This window comes from Rhinoraja longicauda, chromosome 15 (genome assembly GCF_053455715.1).
Source record: "Rhinoraja longicauda isolate Sanriku21f chromosome 15, sRhiLon1.1, whole genome shotgun sequence".
Lineage (NCBI taxonomy): Eukaryota > Metazoa > Chordata > Chondrichthyes > Rajiformes > Arhynchobatidae > Rhinoraja > Rhinoraja longicauda.
Window position 1 is genome coordinate 35,692,707 of NC_135967.1, and position 21,768 is coordinate 35,714,474.

Genomic DNA, 21,768 nt, shown 5'->3' on the forward strand with positions numbered 1-21,768 from the left:
CAGCTGCGATGGGCATACAATTGAATAACTCTCTGAATAATTTAATGATCGAGCTCAAACACGAGAAATGGCTCTTTGGACAAGGTACCACAAGGTGACTGGCACCTGTGACATTCAGCAGAGAAGTAGAGAGAACCAGGATGAAATAAAAGCTGATCTCGTGTTTGTATTTCCATATTTTAGTATGGAGAACTATTTGCAGTGGTGGACAGGGTTAATTTATGTTTGGATTACAGTGAGGAATTGTGCGTAATGAAACACTAATTATAGCCCCAGGTCTTGTTTCCTCAAAGGAAATTGTATGGCATGCCTGTCTTACTTAACTCATTCCAGATTGCTTTCGGACTGTGAGTCCATGTGCTTCTGTTTGAGAGCAAGTCTGTTTTTATACAATGTACCAAGCAACAATAGAATGGCCCAGACACACAAAAATCCAAATATATGAGTTTGGATTAATTGCATTTTATTTGGCAGGTGCAGCTCAATTCTTTTTCATACAATTATCCTTTGTGGGTATAAAAAGATTCCATTTGGGGCAGGGAAGAATTTTATCAACATTTTCTCAAGCTTATTTAAATCATATAGATGGGAGCAACATTCTCACTATGTTTTGTGAGAATATGCGTATTCGTACTGCTACATACATTGGGCTGAATGTTGTTGGTGGCATAGTTTCAACAGAACCATTGGCACTATTCCATGCTAAAGTAAGTCCTATACGTTCTCTCCGACCACGACCTATTCTAGATAAGGAGAGTGGATTAATCTGTCATTGCATTCCATTCGGCAGCTTACAACCTAGCGATATGAACGTTGATTTCTCTCATTTCAAGAAACTCTTGCATTCCTTCCCAACACTCCTCTCCCCCCTCTCCCCTCTACCCGACTAGTTCCCTGTTGTTAACACATCTTCCCAAGCCAACAACGGGCCATTATGGACTCCCCACTTACTCAAGTAATCTGTTGCCAGACCTGTTTTGTTCTCGTCTTTTCTCGTCTCCAGTCACCGCCCCCCCCACCCCCACCCCCACCTCTATCTTTCAGTGTGAAGAAGGGTTCCGACCCAAAACGTCAGCTATTTCTTTTCTCCGGAGATGCTGCGTGACCCGTTGAGTTACTCCAGCATTTTTTCAGCGTTCTTTGGTATAAAACAGCAACTGCAGTTCCTTCCTAGACATTGCGTTCCATTGTTGGGATTCCCCATGGAGTCTGATGATGGGCCTTAGACGAGCTGGGATTCCCAAGCATATTGGTGGGGAATCACCACTCAGTTCACATGCTGTGGACAGATCTGGCACAGAAAAACAAACTCAACTCATTTCAATTGGGTTTCAAGGCAAGAAAGAAAAGTGAGTTCTCATTTAAAATTACTTGCTCTACTTAGATGCTTCCAATTATTCAGGGTTGCTTTTGTGTTTTTAGTTTTGTGTTATGTTTCCATGTGGTTTTAGTTTCGTTTTTAGTGTAGATGTTCAGGGAATGGAAGGATATGGATCATGCGCAGGTGGATAAGAGATGGCCTTGGCATTATAATTGGCACAGACATTGTGGGGTGCAAGGCCTGTTCTTGTGCTGTACCGTTCTTTGTCTTACGTTCTAACTTATTTTAACTTAAAAAAATTAGTCTTTTTTGTTTTGCTTAAATATTCACTTCAATCTTAATACTTTGAAATGCATTAAGATATCAAAGCCATTTAAGAAGAGCAAAATCGAATGAGAGCTTTGGCAGAAGGGTAAATTCAGCACCAGGTCTTGTGTCAGGATATATCATAGGGGACAGGGTTTTACACTACACTGCCCGAGACTCTTACCATTTGGGACCTCGTTGCTGGACTTGACGGTGTGGAGGGCCAGCAAGAAAGGCCTTCGGCACCTGGTCCGCATTAGTGTTGGTTTACAAGACCATGGGTGCTTATTCCATTTGTGTGTCCATTCCATCATAGATAAATGGAGTCAAAGAGTCATACTGTGTAGGAAAGAACTGCAGATGCTGGTTTAAATCGAGCATAGACACAAAATGCTGGAGTAACTCAGCGGGACAGGCAGTGTCTCTGGAGAGAAGGAACAGATAGTCAGACGGCAGTCTGAAGAAGGGTCTCGACCCGAAACATCACCCATTCCTTCTCTCCAGAGATGCTGCCTGTCCTGCTGAGTTACTCCAGCATTTTGTGCCTATCTTCAAAGGGTCATGCAGTACATAATCAAACTCTTTAGCTCACTGAGTCCGTTCCAACCATCAAACACCCATTGGCACCCATCCCATTTTATTCTCCTCACGCTCTATCTGGATTTGACCACTCATGCACACAACTCAGGCAATTTACAATGGCAATGTCCAATTAATCTTTCAACCTGCGTATTTAGCAATATGGGAGAAAACCCATGCTGCCACAAGAAGAATGTACAAACTTTGCACAGACAGCACCAGAAACCAAGCTTAACCGGGACTGCTAACACTACGAGGCATCAGCTCTGCCAGAGGTGCCAGTCTGCTGCACAAATCATTTTTTACCCGTTGACGAGAGATCTTTCCAATTGTTTTTAATGTTATTAGCATTAAAGGCCAGAACAATTGTCCCCTTACAGAGACAGAAGAGAGATAGAGAGATATTAAAGAGAAAGAGGGATACATTGGATTTACTTTAAAAGATATAGTGGAATTGTTGTGAGTGAGTCATTTGTGCAGATTTAACCTGACATCTAGAATTTATGTTCCGAACTTATTGTCATGATTAGAGCACACAGCCAGCAAAAACTGTGCTCTGTACTTTATTAGCATATCTTCAGAGGATACATTTAATGAATTAATAATCCAGCTAATTTTTGGAGTCCATGGATTTTCCAATACCGTGGACGCGGCTTTTGTGAGTCGGTTCCATGAATTTGTAAACGATACACAATGCAGTTTTACTGCATCAGTGGTGGATGAAGCAAATTGTCTGTGTGATTGTTGACAGATGCAATCTAATCAACTGTTTTACCTTGGCTGATGAGCTGATGTTTGATTTTTTCATTCTTTTCAGAGTTGCACCTCACACTTTACTTTAGACTTTGGAGATACAGTGTGGAAACAGGCCCTTAAGCCCACCGAGTCCGGGCTGACCAGCGATCACCCCCATACATTAGCGTTGTCCTATACACTAGGGACATTTTGGGTTCGAGTTTTCTGAAGCCAATTAATCTACAAACCTGTACGTCTTTGGAGTGTGGGAGGAAAATGGAGCATCCGGAGAAAACCCACGCGGTCATAGGGAGAATGTACAAACTCCATACAGACAGCACCCGTAGTCGAGATTGAACCCTTGTATCTGACCCTGAAAGGCAGCAACTCTACTGTTGTGCCACTGTACTGTCCACTTATCCAGACAAGTAGAGAATATTTCAGCACACTTCTGAATGGTGGTTATACACAGGGAACTCAGGAGAAAAGTTTCTAATTGCTGTACTCTTCCTCCTTTTATAATTATGTGTCTGCTTCAGGCAAGATTCGGGGCTATTGTAATACCAAGGATATTGACAGTTTAGAATATATTGATGTTAATGATAATGCTGTAACATATCCAAGGGAAATAGCTAGATTTTTCAATTTTGACGACAGGCATTATGTTGTACTAGTGCAGTATGAAAGTTACATTATATGTTATTAAGGAGGAAGTATGTTCTCTTCAATCATCAGATAATCATCAGGTAAGTCGACTCAGTAAGTTGTATGACACTAATGGGGAAAGATAGCCAAGCCAGTAACCATGTAAAATGTAACACCATATATTTGGTTGAATTGATGAATTAAGCTCAGCAAACAAATCAGAGCTGATAAGATAGGATTGCCATTGGTATCGGTAACTCAGCAGTTAGAAGCCTTCACCTCAAACTTTACCCATCGACTTTCTTCAGCTGCCACTTTCGCATCCTGAATCCTTTAACTTTGCTCTAAAGGTTCCCTTCCGTCCCCCTGACGAGCATCTATTCCCACCAGTAATACTGTTCAACTCATCATTCACTAGGACCATCCCCACTATTCATCACCGGGCCACACATTGCGTTTTTGCTTGCGGGATAAGCTTGGTGGACAATGGAGGCTATCAGATATCCACATCCTGCTCCTGTTGGAAGAGGGTGGCGTAAACCATCCGAGATTGTGACAGCACACGTCACCTCGGCACAACAGTCATAACATTTATTTGATAAAATAATCATAGTAAACCACAACCACCATAACTGCCAGCTTGAACAACCTGCCTGACAATATCACAATAGAAAATAGTTGTTAGACTCACTCTGTGGCAGTCTTTCTTATTCTGCATGTGGCCAGGAGCTGAGAAAAACTGTCAAAATATTTCAAGAACTTGAAATGTTTTTTGTCATTAATTTTTCGACTCATGTAACGTCAATAGGGCGGCACGGTGATGCAGCGGTAGAGTTGCTGCCTTAGAGCGCCAGAGACCCAGTGCTAGTGTGCGGGGTGATCGCTGGTCGGCGCAGACCCGGTGGGCCGAAGGGCCTGTTGTGGCACTGTATCTCTAAAGTCTAAAGATGGAGATATTTTATGTCTGAAGGGTCTCGACCCATTCCTTCTTTCGTCACCCATTCCTTCTTTCCCGCTGAGTTACTCCAGCATTTGGTGTCTACCTTCGAGATATTTTATGATGTTCCTATTAATATTTTAATGCACTAATAATGAACAAGAGCACAACAAATATAAATGTGTTTGCATTCAGTAATTCCCTTAACTTCTGAGGTGGGCCAATGGATGGAGACCAAACTGATCTTTCTGTTGCTTATCTACGTGAATTAACAGATTGGGTTACTTTATTAATACTGCAGTTAATTACTTATGTCAAGTGTCATTGTGAATTTAAAATGAAGGCAGCCAAGACAATTAAAATAGTTGTTATTTCAACATCCAGTAATACTATTTGTTGAATCTTAATGCAGAACATATTTCAGAAAATGGCTCACTGATAATGACAGGCTAAATTGGATAGCCCCAGGAAATGACCATGTGAATTATGGTGCGCTCAACTCATTCGCCTTTTCTTTCTGCTTCATACCTGCCCACCCTTCAGTCGGTCCTGGCAAGATTGTGCTTCACATGGTAGGCCAACCAGTGACTTTGAGAATTGCTCTGCAGAGTATGAACGAGCCTTCCAGAGTGACCCAAGGATTGGTCTGCCCACTCATATTCTGTGTGGTGTAGTGGGATGTTCATTGTCTGCATTTGTCCATGCACTTGAGGGATTGAGGTCAAGAGGCTTTCTTTTTGTCAGTGGATAGCTTTTGTGGCTTGGCATATTGTGTTGACTCAAATCCAGATGGAACAGTTGATGGTGGGTGGAATGAAGATATTGTGATGAATGCCTTATGAAGGAAAGATCTGCAGATGCTGGTTTACACCAACGATAGACACAAAATGCTGGAGTAAGTCAGCGGGTCAGACATCATCTCTGGAGAGAAGGAATATGTGACACTTTGGGCCGAGACCCTTCTTCAGACTGTGCTAGAGATTTCTCAAACTAGCTGGCCATGAAGTGAATGGTATCTCCTCTAGTTGCATTAAAATTCAGAGCTGATAGCTGATGACCAACAAGCATTGTAATGAAGCTCAGGATGATGGCAAGGTTAGCAGTTCTTGTGAAACTATAAACTTAGTCTATCTGCTTTTTAGGACCAGGGAGCATCTGCAACCTCCCTAATTGGAGTTAATTTTACATTCCGACTGGATTTAGTGTAATGTTCCACACTGAATTGTTGGGTGCATCACGGACAGGAGTCAATGTACATGCCTTTCCTCTGAGAATGCAAACCAAGCCCTCTTCATGTTGGATTTTGTAGAACCTCAGTATGTTGCTCTTTTTGTTATGCTTTCAGATCCAAATCTTCAAAGGATTCTGTGCTTCAGGTGAGCAGTGATCCTTTTCAGTAACTTTTCAGTGTTGTTCTTCACTTTCAGCACTTCCAACCATTCTGGATATATCTTTACTTTCTCCTCTGCAGCCAAATGGACTAATTATAGCTGTCAGTCATTCAAAGCCCATCTAGACTTTCTTTTTTCAAACATTCAATTTTTTAAACTGAAAATCTTACTGGTCTCTTGGTGATTTCCTATTCCTACTTTTCTTCTGAGACTGAAACATCTTCTGGTTTTCAACGCTGATGTTTTTTCTTAGATCCTCCACTGGAGGATGGGCTTGTAACTGGGTAATTGTACATGCCCGAGGTCAAATAGAAATCCTCTAACTTTATACCTTGGCTACAATTCAAATTACAATAGCTTCTAATTTAGAAGGTAAGAGAATAAATATTCTATTAGACTGTGGCTTGGTCTGTAAACCACTAACCACATTTATTACTCATTGGGCTTATGTTTTGACTATAGATTTTCAATATTTTGATTAACTTAAAGAACAGACCAGATCTGATATCTCATAGGTGTTGTTCTAGAGTTTTGCCCTTCCTTTCAATAAAGTCTAGTGCTTTGTCTTACAACTTGCATTGTTTCCTTGCGTACACTGTTTCTTATATTGAATCAGGAGATGTTGACTCTGTGGTGAGGCAATGTGGATCAGGTGCCCGATTTTCTAACTATAACAATTTCAAAGCTACTCTACTATTACACGAGAGGATGAAACTCCTGCCCACAAGGAATAAAGTCTAAGCCTTCCACACCCTATAACTCTGATCCTTGAGTCCTGGCAACATCCTCATGAATCTAATTTGCACTACTTCCAGCTTAATGGCATATTCCCTATTGCAGCTGACCAAAACAGGACATAATACTCCCAAGTTCAGCCTCTCCAATGTCTTGCACCGTAACGTCCCAACTTCTATACACTAGTTTTCTAGAATTATAGGATCTCTGGAAATCATTCAAGGGTGGAAAAACAGGCTTGTGGTTTTCCAAATGCTGCACTGTGGGCCTTGATGACAGAGGTACAACTTAGGAGGGATATCCTCATCCAAAGGGAGGTAAGAGACCCTCCAAATAAATAATGCAAAAACAGTGCAGGTATGTAACAGTTATGATTAATGCCTTCAGGATCTAAAATAGGATGCTCCAGTACATCGAGTGCACGGGCCGACTGGACTTTGGACTTTCAATATTAGCACCAAAAATAGCAGTGCTAGCATGTGTTATATATTCAAAAAGAATTTCACTGTCCAACTGCATATGTGACAAATAATGCACCATTGAACCATTGCACCATTGATATGGTCCTGCGTGATAGATATGATATGATAAGTGAATAACCTCAAATGCCTGTGAATGGTCAGTGAATGGATCTGGCTGCTCTTCCACACATTGAGCAGTGTAATTCATGTTAAGAATGCGGGTGCAAGCATAGTTCATCCCATTGGATCTGATCTGCACCAGTAGTGCCCAAAGAACACCAGGAAATCAAAATGTTGTAGCCTGTAGCTCTCTGACTTTGGCAGTCACTGGAATAAAAGCTTGTATTGTCGGAGTCTTTTACATACCACATCTGTTGAACTCTTATAAGTGTTTGGATTACAGTAGAGAGTTATCGGGATGTTTTGAAAATATTATTTGGTACCTTTTTTCCCCTCAGAAAATTCCTAATGTGCCAAAATAGAAATTACAAAAATAAATAAACAGAAAATACTTTTAAAACTATTTAAAAATGCAACAGAATTATTCAGTTAAACAGACTTTGAATAATTATGATGTCGTTTCTGCATTAAACGTCCCAATTGGCACAATCTTGGTTGATTAGTTGAATTCAGGTCCATCTTAAACAATGTGACTTGGACTTTGGGCACTTAGTGTACAACTCTTCTAATTAATTGGGAATAATGTTTGAATGATGACTGAGCTGATATTGCTCCTTTTACTGATGTTCAAATACAAAATTAGCTGCTTGTGTGTAAGCAAAACAATACAGTGGCTGATTCTGCCTTCAAGCTCATGGGGGAGACTTCTATGGGAGAGAAGTTTGCCCCTACCCACCAAGAGAATTATTGTCATAACATGCTGGGTGGCACGGTGGCATAACGGTAGAGCTTATGCCTTACTGCGCCAGAGTCCCGGCCTGGATCCTGACTATGGGTGCTTGTCTGTACGGAGTTTGTACGTTCTCTCCGTGACTTGCGTGAGGTTTCTCCGAGATCTTCGGATTCCTTCCACACTCCAAAGACGTACAGGTTTGTAGGTTTATTGGCTTGGTATAAATGTTTAAAAAATGTCCCTGGTGTGCGTAGGGTAGTGTTAGTGTATGGGAATTGCTGGCTGGTGCAGACCCGATGGGCCGAAGGGCCTCTTTCCACACTATATCTCCAAACTAAACTAAACTAAACTAAACTGATAAAAGATTTTACAACACCAATTTTAGCTCCTAGGAAGTATTTGTGTCCTGAAGCTAAATATTGGCTAGATATCCTAATAGGATGCTGGGTCTAAAGGAAATGATCTTTGACAACAAGGTATATTTTCTTAAGGAGGGTTTGCAGGGATCATGGATGGGGATGGGGGGGGGGGGAAGCTTGGAGAGGATCACAGATTTCCTTGTCATTGGCTCCATCAATGGCCATTGACTTCATGCATCTTGCTATTGAGATATTGGAGGTCTTGCTTGTATCAAGGGACATTCATGTAACTGGAGTCAGCAATCGTGAAATGGCAGAAACAGAATGACATGGGAAAGCTCTGGGAAATGTTCATCCAATTCCAATCAAGCTGTTAGAATTAGGTTGAACCCTTCGTGTTACAATGAGGCTTGAAGTAATAGGTCTAATAATAGCACAATCACGATATGCTTCACCAAGATTTTCATGGCTTCATGCTTGAAAGATAGGTGACCTTCACTTTATAAAATGCATTAGTAAGCCTATTCCACCATCAGCAGTCGCATTACATATTTATATCAATTTTAATTTGTACTATTTTCACTGTAGGAAAGCACAATTTAGCATTAAAACAGAGAACATGTTATTGAAACTATGTTCTCCCCCAAGTCACGTAGGATCTGCACTTGACCTAACATTGTCATTCCATCATCAATTCTGAACGATATCCACTCCATACCTAATGATTGTATTGCCATTGCATGAGCAGCTATTCCAGGGGAAGCATCACCTTCAGGGGATCCAGGGATTGACAATAAATATGTCTTGCCACTACACAAAGTTTACAAATAGGTTAAAAGTACCGTTCCTCAAAAATGATGCATCCTAGTCTGATGCCCCAATCAGGAAATTCCCATTTAAAGCTGGCATTTCCAGAAAAAGTCCAGCTAAAATTTTTTGACTTTTTATCCATTTAAGTTAAGCTATAGGACATCGGACAGTGCAGTTGTGTGAATTTCCAATGACTGTTTCTTCAGGGCTAATCCTTGCTGGCAGTGCCTGCTAAGGAAAAGAGCCTTAAAATCAACATTTCTAACCAGTTTATGCATTTTTATCTTTTTCGATTTCAAACCTCACCAAGAAGGTAATCTTCTTTATCCCTCATCATACTCAGCCAAAACAATAAGACAGTCAGGGATACAATGGCTATTTATCCTTATGGATGTTGCCAAAGTCTGGGCATCACACTAAACTGCGACTGATTGGACACAGATCCTTGCATCCTCTTCCCAACAATGCAAGCAGGAATCAAAATTTAAAACAGATGTATAAAAATAATAAGGGTCTTATTTTAAAATAACTTACCTTTGGATCTTGCGGCTCCAGACGACAGGATGTTGGGTAAACTTGCTTAAGGACACAGAGTATGATTCTGTAGACGCATAGAGAGAAATTCTTTCCTTGCTTAAAGGGACAGGTCTTTAAGATTTTAAAGACAAACCTTAATGGTAAGTACATTAAAAAAATGTTCTTAAAATGTGGAATGGAAACATAAAGCCCCCATTTTAGGTAAGTATAAGAATCCATTTATTAGGTAAAGACTTGGCTGGGTGTGGTGGAAAATGTTAAGATTCCTTGACCTATTAGTGTGATTCCAAGGAAAATTGAACTCTATAATGCAACATATAATGGCTCCTACCCCATTGTTAAGAAATGAACAGTCTGCTCAGTTTTGAAGCACAATTATTAACAGGCCTCTTGTTAACTATTTAAGGCATAGATGTAACTCAGCGAGACTCCATTTTATGTTTACAAATTTTGTGGTAATACTGGGATAGATTCTCAAGGCATCAACTGGGCAGGATGCATTATAGTATTCCGTCAAGTCAAAAGGGTTGTAGAATCCATGTGTGCTTTTCAAATAAAAGTTAGGGGTTTCAAGAGCAAAGGATTTTGTGAGAAACTCCTTCAATGACTCAATGAACGGCTCAGCAGTGTAGCGGTAGAACTGCTGCCTTATAGAGACAGAGACACTGGTTCGATCCTGACCACGGGTGCTATCTGTATTGGAATTATGTTATTAATAAATAACAGCCTGCATCTGATACATTTCTGGTAGGAGGAGAATAAAGTGAAATGGAGGATGATGGAATATGATTCTTAAAGGATGATGCTAACCTTTGTAGCTGAATCTGCTGGGAAACTCTTGAACAGTGGAGGTCTGTGATCTTGAAGCCTGAATTTGTTGGCCCTTCCAAACTATGAATATCTGTGGTAGGGATGATAAACATGGGAAACAACATGGGAACTGCATATGCTGGTTTCCACAAGAAAAGACACAAAATGCTGGAGTTCACATGATAGCCTTTCATCATTGGCTATTGAGCAACATCAGAGGACGAGGACACTGTCTTAGTGGTATTCAAAGGAATGGGTTTAGAGATTCAGGTGAATATGTTCTCCATCAAAACAAGTTAAAATTATGATGACACTCAATTTCATTGCCATTGGTTTCAGTGCCCGTCACAGAGCATGACTTAGCTAGTTGATAGTGCACCCTGCCAATTATTGCCATGTCTACCAGGGAAAATGAACACATCAGGGCGGCACGGTAGCGCAGCGGTAGAGTTGCTGCTTCACAGCGAATGCAGCGCCGGAGACTCAGGTTCGATCCTGACTACGGGTGCTGCACTGTAAGGAGTTTGTACGTTCTCCCCGTGACCTGCGTGGGTTTTCTCCGAGATCTTCGGTTTCCTCCCACACTCCAAAGACGTACAGGTATGTAGGTTAATTGGCTGGGTAAATGTAAAAATTGTCCCTAGTGGGTGTACGATAGTGTTAATGTACGGGGATCGCTGGGCGGCACGGACTTGGAGGGCCGAAAAGGCCTGTTTCCGGCTGTATATATATGATATGATATGATATGATTTTTTTCCCTATATCTACTCCTGGCTTCCACAGCCATGCTAGTTTGTTCAGGGAATAGGAAGCCATTGACTGCGAGGGTGGAGATTTGTTACATGTGTAGAAGTATTTTATAGCATGCAAGCCATGATTCTAACCAAGGGTCTTTGCAACAGAGCCAAACTTGGTGATAACAAGATCTGACAACAATGTCTGACATTTCTCAATTCTTCTCGCGACAATGTGACACATCATCTCTATTGAGCCTCCTGCAGGACTTGAGCTAAATGTCAAAGCCAATAAGAAACTGGGCAACCCACAGTGACCGCACTCCAGAACCAAGAAGACCTGGACCTCAGTGGTACGCAGAAAACAATAAGCCATCACTGATTCATTCGATGAAACTATGTGAGAATGATTGTTCCACTCAACATTATAGATCCAGAGAGACATACAGCACAGAATAGCCCCTGAATATGAACATATGAAATTAGGAGCAGGTGTAGTCTCTCATCTCTTCAGTCTGCTCTGCCACTGAAGAAGATCATGGCTGATCCAAATGTAACCTTAACTGCACATTTCCATTCACATGTGCTAGTCTTTCATGCTTGTTTATCAAGTACCTATCTGACTCTGCCTTAAAAAATATTCATAGACTCTTCTTCCAAAATGTATGATGCTCTGAGGAAAATAAAATCTGCCTTAAATGGGTGGTCCCATGTTTGAAATCAGTTATTCTCAGCTCTAGTTCTTCCACAGAACATCTATTTTTTCTGCTAGTCCACCAATTTTTAGTTTTTCATCTAGTTTTCATCTAGTAGAAAAACATCTAGATTTTCCTGCTCGTCCACCAATTCCCTCCAGTGTTACTTCCTATACCATAAGATTTACCTTTTGCACTGGTCCCTTATCAAATGTCTCCTGGAAATCTGAGCACTGTACAACCATAGATTCATCCATATTCATAGCATTTGTTCCTTCTTCAAAAAAAACTCCAACAAATTGATCAAGCATATTTTCCTTTTGACAAAATCATGTTGAATTTGTCTGCTTACCTTCAGTTTTTCAAAGAGCCCTGCAACAACATCTTTAAACATTGTCTCCAACATGTTTACCTATGACTGAAATCTCTTCATTCCTATCCTTTTTGAATTCTGTTTCATTTCTATCCTTATTCTTTTTCTTCCTTTTTGAATAAGTTTTATATTTGCCTTTTTCAAATGCATTTGAATCTACCCCAAATGTGGGGTATTTTAGCTCAGGGCTGGAAATATTTTCCAACTTGCTTTTGAAAACTTGACATGCTATCCCTCATTTTCAGCTTGTATATAGAAAACCTCCTCAAGAACCTGACCTGAAATTCATCTGCAAATGTGGGAAGTATTATTGCACACAGTATAGATGTTTGCAGGGTGATGTATAAACTGTTTGATCAGTAGGAATGCAGTAAAAGTTGGTTTATATTGGACCAATCACCTTTCCTGTTCCGTTGGTCGGCATGGGAAAGTTGGGCCGAAGGGCCTCTTGCCATGCTAGGTGACCCTATGGGTCTATTACTTTTGATCTGTAACTTTATCACTGTTGGACAATGTTTTGTATCGACGCCTTTGTTAAATAGAATACTGTGCCACATAAAGAGATCTGTTATATTCAACTGTATTTTATGTAATGATGGCAGGGAACATAAAATAACCCTCACTTTCCGATTTGTTGTACACACAAGTTCTCACATATACATCTGCTTTATCCACATAGCTGTGTTCTTGAAAGGACGTGTTATGAAAGAATGTGAGCCATATAAAATAGATTAATGTGAAATGATTCATTATGTGGAAAATATTACCTAGAAATTCATCACAAAATGCTGATTATTTTCAGTGCGATGAGATTAAAGCCTAGGTATTTGCGACATTTTCTGCGATTAATCACATCGGCTGAGAAATTTGACTGGGTACTTCTTGGTCTGACTTACGCTTGTGACACTGACACAATTTATTTGTGATGGGAATGCATGGGAATGTACCATTTTCCAGGGGCTGCATATGAAACATATGTACACAAATTAACAAAAAATAAAATCCTAAGGGGCCTCTATTAAACTGTTGCGTCTTTAGTGAAAAGTCTCTAATCATTACTTCATACATTCAAATCATCACAAATTGACTTTTCACCGCATTTGAATGGTAATTAGTCACTCTTATTACATAGTGATTTGATGGAAAAGGTCTTTCTTAATAATACATAACAAATTATATTCTATTATTTTCCTTTCACAGATTAAGTTTAACTACTTTATCATTTTGTTTAGGGGAGACACAGTAGCGCAGTGGTAGAGTTGCTGCCTTAGAGTGCCAGAGACCCGGGTTCGCTCTTGACTGGTTCTCCCTGTGACCACAAGGGTTTTCTCCCACACTCCAAAGACGTGTAGGTTTGTAGGTTAATTAGCTTCTGTTAATTGTAAATATTGTCCCTATTGTGCAGGATAGTGCTGGTGTACGGAGTGATCACTGGTCTGTGCAGACTCGGTGGGTCGAAGGGCTTGCTTCTATACTATATCTCTAAAGTCAAAAGCAATTGAGATATACAGAACTGAAACGTTTTTTGGCCTACTAAGTTCATGTCGATAATCAACCACCACTGACATTAATTACACCTCAATCCCATTTTGAAAAAAATGTCTCACAGAATGTGAGAATCATCAGTCTCCCCAAGATTCTACCACTCACTGACATACTGGGATAATTTTTGCAGTATTTTTGGGATGTGGGAGGAAACTAGAATCCCTGAAGGAAACCATTCAGATACAGGGAGAACATGCAAACTCCACACAAACGGCACCTGATGTCCGGATTAAACACAGTTCTGTCGCACAGTGTACCCATGGCTCTATTGTGTCACTGAATTTCAATTTCTAAGAGGGTATCTCCATCCTTGGTCAATATATATTGTAGGACTTTTGGTAGGACTTTGATTCACTCTGAGACCAGATAAATCTTATAACCAAGGCAATGAAATTCTGAATTGCACACATATCTGTAATTCACTTTCCAGTATTAGGTTAGAAGCCTTAAAACCTTGAATTAGAGTTCAATACCCTTGGATATTTCCTGACCCATTTCATCTTGCAATTTGAACTACACTTCAACATGACAATCTAATTTGGCTTCTTAGCCCAACCATTTTGACTTATCAAGATCTGCTTGTTTTCCTTCATTGCAATAATGGGTAAATTGAAAAACTGTATGTAACTGGGGCAGGCACACATCCAACAAAGAGAAACCTCTGTGTATGAAAGAACTGCAGGTGCTGGTTTACACCGAATATAGCTGGACACACAAAAAGCTGGAGTAACTCAGCGGGTCAGGTGACATCTCTGGAGAATGGGAATAGGTGATGTTTCTTCTTCAGACTGAGAGTCATGGGAGAGGGAACCAAGAGATATGAAAAGATACATAGAAGAAATGAATGAAAGACATGCAAAAGGACAGATCAAAGCCAGCAACAAAGATTAAAAAATGGTGGAGCCCACCATGGTCTACTGTTGGCTGTGGGGAAGGCGATAATGAGTAATACAAACAGTGAAACTAGTATGACGACTAAGATGAGGGAAGGACGGAGGGAGAGGGGATGCAAGGATTACTTGAAGTTAGAGAAATCAATATTTAAACTGTTGGGTTGTAACCTCTATTCTCCTTGACTGTTACTCTGTCTACAATTGCAGGTTTCCACAAAATAGTTCTGAGGTGACTCTACTCGATAGATGTGTATCAACCTCCATGGGGCTTCAGTTTTAGTTAAAATTAAGTCAAAAAGAGAATGCTGGAAGAATTCAGCAGGTCAGGCAACACCTGATGCTGCTTGAACTTGCACCTTTTGCCTCCACAGATGTTTGCTTGACGTGTTGACCTTCCATTAGTCATTAGTTTATTGTCAATTGTACCAAGGTACAGGGAAAAGGTTCTGTTGCGTGCTCACCAGTCAGTGGGAAGACAATACATGATTACAAACGAGCCATCCGTAGTGTACAGATACAAGATAAAGGGAATATTGTGAATAACATTTACTTAAGATAGTTAAGTGAAGTTTAGTTAAGACATTAAGATAAAGCCAGTAAAACCCGATCAATGATAGTCCGAGAGTCTCCAATAAGGTAGATAGCAGTTCAGGACTGCTCTCTAGTTGTTGATAGGATGGTTCAGTTGGCCCCGTGCTCAAGATTCCAGTATTTGCTGTCACTTTTATCTTCTTGTTAAACTTATATAGATAGATGCTTTGCAAATTACCCTTGTGACACATTTGCGCTTCTGATGATGTGAATCACATGCAAATTCTTCCCATGCTGTTGTTTTTTAATGCTCTTTTTACCTAAGAAAAGGTGTTCTTGCCATGGAGGGAGAACACCAATGGTTCACTAGGCTGCTTTCTGCGATGTTGGAACTGATATATATACGTGGAGAGATTGGATCAGTTAGATATATATTCAGTAGTGGGAATCTCTTACATGTTCAAAAACCTGAAAAATTCTAACTGGACTAAGGAAATTGATAATGAGAAGATGATCCCAATGGCTGGAGAGACCAGAACCAAGAGTCTCACCCTCACAATATTGGGAATGCCATTTAGGACCAGGAACAGGAGAAATTTCTTCACCCAGAGTACAGTGAACCTTACATGGAATATTATGGAATTCTTTGCTACAGAAATCTTTGGCGGCCTAGCCGATAAGACTTTTCAAGATGGAGGTAGCTATATTGTTAATGGTGAAGGGATCAGTAGATACAAGGTACTAAAGAGGATGATCTGTTGAGATTATGTTGAATGGTGCTGCAGGCCCCTTGCCTACTCAGTTCTTATTTTCTATTTTTGTGTGAAATAAATTGGATTTATTTTCTCTCTCGAGCAAATGAAGGACAACACCAGTCCCCCATGTTAACCAACAGCATTATTCTCCAATGGAGAATTTCAGCTCAGGTAATCATGACTAGTGGCTGTCATGCGATGATATTTTCTAATGTCATACATGTGTACACAATGCTACCAAATTCAATCTGTTATGCTCTGGGGCACACAGGAACTGGACTCAAACGCACGACTCACACACAAGAGTCAATTTGGAGAAAATAAAGGTGTTCTTTAATTTTCACATTAAAGAACACTGCGATTCGAACCAAAAACTCTAAACTTACTCAGCTACAAAAACATTAGTTACAAAAATTACTTACTAGCTATACTACGACCGAGAGCACATGAATCAGAGCACATGAATCACAAGACGAACTGGCAGAGGACAAAGGGAGGCGTGGACTATATATACATGAGGTAAGGGCACACAGGTGGAAACAATCAAGGCGGGGCTGACAATTACAATGGCAGGAAGTCAAGGGACCTGAAATGAGAATCTAAACACAGAACATGACACAAGACTAACAGATATGACGGGACATTACACAATCTGCTCAAAGCAGGATAATAAGTTCATAATTTCATAAGTTCATACATTCTAGGAGCAGAATTAGGCCATCAATGACATCCCTGGCACAACAATTGTTTTTGAGTGCTCTGGGGGTTACTGACATAGATAGGTCCTAAGCAGGCACAATACTCTCTTTACAGCTGCAGAATAGATTACTCTGATATTCGTGATCAAATACTCCCAGGTCATTTCTATATGGATAAAACCTTCTCCAATACAAGCTGACAAATATTCTCAGGTTCTGCATATCTCAATCTGACCAGTGTTGAACAGGGACTGCTTCCATGATTCCCTCACCACACACCGAAGCAATTCTCCTCATGTCTCCAGACTCTTGCCTGTCCTCAGCCTCAGCCTCGGCCTCACCCTCACCCCTCCCCCCTCCTCCAATTAACTCCTAGCTGAATGATGGATGCTCATCAGCTGCCTCATATATCTTTACGCAAGCCACAGTCGCAAAGCCATGAAGTTTGCCTTCCCAATAATCACCAGACCACCCACCCCCCCATCCCCATCCCAACCCCTGATTCTGCTCCTGATTCTCCCCTCTCACAATACTTCAGCCTGTCTTAGTGTTAGTTTTAGTTTAGTTTAGAGATACAGCATGGAAACAAGCCTTTGGACCACTGAGTCTGCACTGACCATCAATCCCCGCACATTAACACTATCCCACACACACTAGGAACAATTTTACATTTTTATACCAAGTCAATTAGCACTATCCTACACACTCGGTTCAATTTACAATTTTTACCAAAGCCAATTAATCTACAAACCTGTACTTCTTTGGAGTGTGGGAGGAAGCTACGCAGTCACCTGGCTGTATGTACGGAGAACATGCAAACTCTGTACATACAGCAACAGTAGTCAGAATCGAACACGGGTCGCTGGTGCTGTAAGGCAGCCACTCTACAGCTGTGCCACCGTGCTGCCCTGCTGCTCGTGCCGTGCCCTGCTGATTTCATCAACTGGGAAAGTGATCTGCACCTCCCCACCACTTCAATACTACCGTGAACCCCACCTTCTCCAACAGTAGAATATTGTAAAGAGTGCGTGACACAAAAGTGTAAATTATATTGACAAAAGTGCTACATAAAGAGCTTGCAGGTTTGTGGCGATCTACTATGCAGGGTAAACACATTTGTGTATATTTTGAGACAGTGCTATACAGAGAAAGTACAGTTTTGTTCAGTAGATGTTTCTCTTATATAAAGTTAACTTTAAAGGCAAGGCATGCTAAATATAAATAAATATTAGCATATAAATGGGATTTTCTGCAGTTCCTTCCTTCAGCAGGGAGGTGTCAGGCATATACAGTGCAGCATGTTGTATGAGCACTGGCAGATGCCTACAGCAAAGCATTCCTGACCTGTTGTCTTCCATTAAGCTAATGCTGTTCCCAAATTAAATGAAGAGCATGACAGAAGTGATGGAAATTGATGTAATTAAACATCATTACTACTAATTACAGCTTAACTCACTGGAACTAGACATTCGGTTTCATTAGGGGAATGATCCTGTTTTTTTCCTGAAGATTGAGATGTTAATAACTTGCTGTACGATCCTTTTACAAGATATTCTATCAGGGAGATGAAAACTTCTTAACTCTCTCACTGCCCACAGCCATCTTTTGCAATGATTTCACTTACCATTCTTTCCAAAATTTGAGTTCAAATCAAGGACCATAAAACATAAATACCATATAGGTCAAATGTAGAGAATAACTCTTATCACTGTTGTTTGGTCAAAATAACACTCCTTAGTCAAAATTCTACACATTACAAAGTTATCTGCAATCAAGTGCCTTTGCCACAAGCCATGGATGGACTTTTCCTCCAGGTTTGAAAAGAAGGTCTATTCACGTTACCCTATTAAGTATTCTCTGCTTAGTTACAGTACACTTGGAATAAAAGTAAGCATTTTACAACATTGCCAGGACTTGAGGGCCTAGGCTAAAGGGAAAGGTTGAGCAGGCTAGGACTTTATTTCTTGAAGCTCAGGAGGCTGAGGGGTGTTCTTATAGAGAAGAACATAGAGTGAGTATACAATCATGACGAGAACAGATCGGGTGAATGCACAGAGTGTTTTACCCAGGATATGGGAATCAAGAACCAGAGGACATAGATTTAAGGTGCGAGGGGCAAGATTTAATAAGAAACTAAGGGGCAACCCTTTCAGTCAGAGTTTAGTGGGTATAAGGAATGTGCTGCCTGAGGAGGTAGTTGAGGCAGCTACTATAACAGCATTTAAAATACACTTGGATAGATACTTGACTAGGGACCATTTAGAGGGATATGGGGCAAACCTGGGCAATTGGGATCAGCTTAGATGGGGCATCATGGTTAACATGATGAGTTGGGCCAAAGTGCTGTTCCCAGGCTGTATGACTCTATAACTTTATAAAACTAGGCTTCTTTAACATTCCCAATCAATCTCTTCCAGTTCAGTTCTCTATGGATAAGCCTCCTGCACTATAAGAATCACAAGAAACTGCAGATGCTGGAATCTCGCACAAAAAAATAAAGTGCTGGAGAAACTCAACAGTTCAGGCAGCATCTGCGAGGGGGATGGACAGATGACATTTCAGGTCAAGACCATTCCCATTCTTCAGACTGATCTGACCTGTTGAGTTCCTCCAGCAGTTTATTTAATGTTTCTTCAATATAAATTGGGTGATTTATTAGTTTAGTTTTAGTTTAGAGATAGTTTAGAGACCCGCGGAAACAGGTCCTTCGGCCCACCGAGTCCGCACCGACCTCTGATCACCGCACATTAACACTATCTTACGCACACGAAGGACAATTTACACGTACACCAAGCCAAGTAACCTGCATACCTGTACCTGGAGTGTGGGAGGAAACCGAAGATCTCGGAGAAAACCCACTCTGTCATGGGGAGAACGTACAAACTCCGTACAGATGGCACCCGTCGTCGGGGTCGAATCCGGGTCTCCGGTGCTGCAAGTACCGTAAGGCAGCAACTCTACCGCTGTGCCTCCGTGGCCACCCATGTGAGGTTCTGTAGTAAGATGCATTTTTAATCTTCTAGGCTGCATAACACATGAGTAAGTCTGAATCGGAATGTTGTGGGTTTGAATACCTCAATGGAGACCTCAGCTGAACCGTATAAGATGACATTTCAATGCAGCAGACAGAGACTATTGCAATGGCTTTCAGATTGATATTGGCTTTTGGAGGACCAATTTGGAATGTTTGTTCACAGAAATGTGATACCAGGGATAGACCAATTGTAAAGTTAAAATGAGAAATCCAAATCATACACTAGGTACGTACAAACAAGCCTATTTTTTTCCATATTATCTCAAAGACTATTGCAACAACTATTATTGAGGAACCATTTCACTTAACCTTAAAGGACCCTTTGTGTAAGTATTTCCAATAAACTGTGCCACCAAAACCAAAGGATATCCTGGTCTTTACAACACCTCATCCATCATGCATGTATTTTTATTCATATGCTGCAGAAATGTAGTTGCGAATAAATAGACTCAAAATTAATCAAAATTCCCAGTGTATTATTGATGGAAATATGTTTCCAAATACACAGGACAAGATTTTAGAAATCCAAAGTGCCAAATGTCAACTTGCTCCCGGTGGTGATGGGAGGCTTATGCACTCACCTATGCTCCTCCGATATTGAGAAAGGCTAGGCAGACACGTCATTGGGGTTATCGTGGGCACCTACTTTCATCGACATTTTGCTGATTGGACCCACTATCCAGTTGGCTCAGCAGTGCATTCTGGCGTCCCCCCTCTGCATTTGCCTCGCCGGCTTATTTACCATGTCGTGGTATCTCATATTGGTGTTTCCTCCTTGTAAAATACTAAATCAGTTTGTGAGACATTTTGGAACATTTCTTACATGGATGAAAACTGCAATATAAATCATTGGCAAGTTGAATCTTGTGTTCATTTCAGGTACCCTAATGAGAGTGGTAATTAAGGTTTTATAGATATACTGATGGGTTTTCTGGTATGGTGGTCGATCTGTGTCTCTTTGCACAAAGTCACAAAATGGTTCTGCAACTCCAGGTGTCCCATCTACTGGTTACGTGGGGCAGCATGGACCTTTGAGATGATAAGATTGGTTAGCATGGACAGAGCATTGGCTGCGATGTAGCTGCCTAGCTGTAGCTGGTCCAGCTACTCAGCGCTCTGTCAGTATTTTGGGCTAATTGCATTCAAGAACATGCTAGCACTTCCTTGCAACTTCACGTCAGTATGTTGATTCATGACATCCACGTATCATATTATGACATCCCTGAAAGATATTTTGCCCAGAAATTCCAGTGGTGGAATGGCATTGATGCAGTTCAACAATGACATAATTGTTTTCTAACTGCATAAAAAATTGAATAAATTAATGTATTGGACATTTTCAAATGCACTTGCCAGTCCCACCATTGCTTTGTACATCCTGTACCTCCTGATCAAATATATACTGTATATCTGCTATATATCGACAAGACCAAGCCCAGGCTCGGTGATCGCTTCACGGAACACATCCGCTCAGTCCGTCTAGACCTACATGATCTCCTAAACACTTTACATGATTGGTAAACACTTTAACATGATTGCTAAACACTTTAACTCCCCCTTTCATTCCCATACTGACCTTTCTGTCTTGGGCCTCCTCCACTGTCAGAGTGAAGCCCAATGCACATTGGATAAACAGCACCTGATATTTTGCTTGGGCAGCTTACAACCCAACAGTGTGAATATTGACTTCTCTAACTTCAAGTAACCCTTGCTTTCTCTCTCTATCCATCCTTCCTCCATCTCAGTTCTCCGACTAATTTGACTGTGTTTGTCTTTGTCCCCTTTGATCTCTTATTTTCACACCTATCCCTTCCATATCTCTGTCTCGCTCTCCCCTGACTCTCAGTCTAAAGAAGGGTCTTGACCCGATACATCACCCATTCCTTCCATCCAGAGATGCTGCCTGTCCTGCTGAGTTACTCCAGTATTTTGTATCTATCCTGATCTAACAATATTGCTACTCGAGCTCTAACTATGGCATTTCTGGTGAAATGGGAAATGCCTTGTGTTATGAGGTGCATGCCAACCATA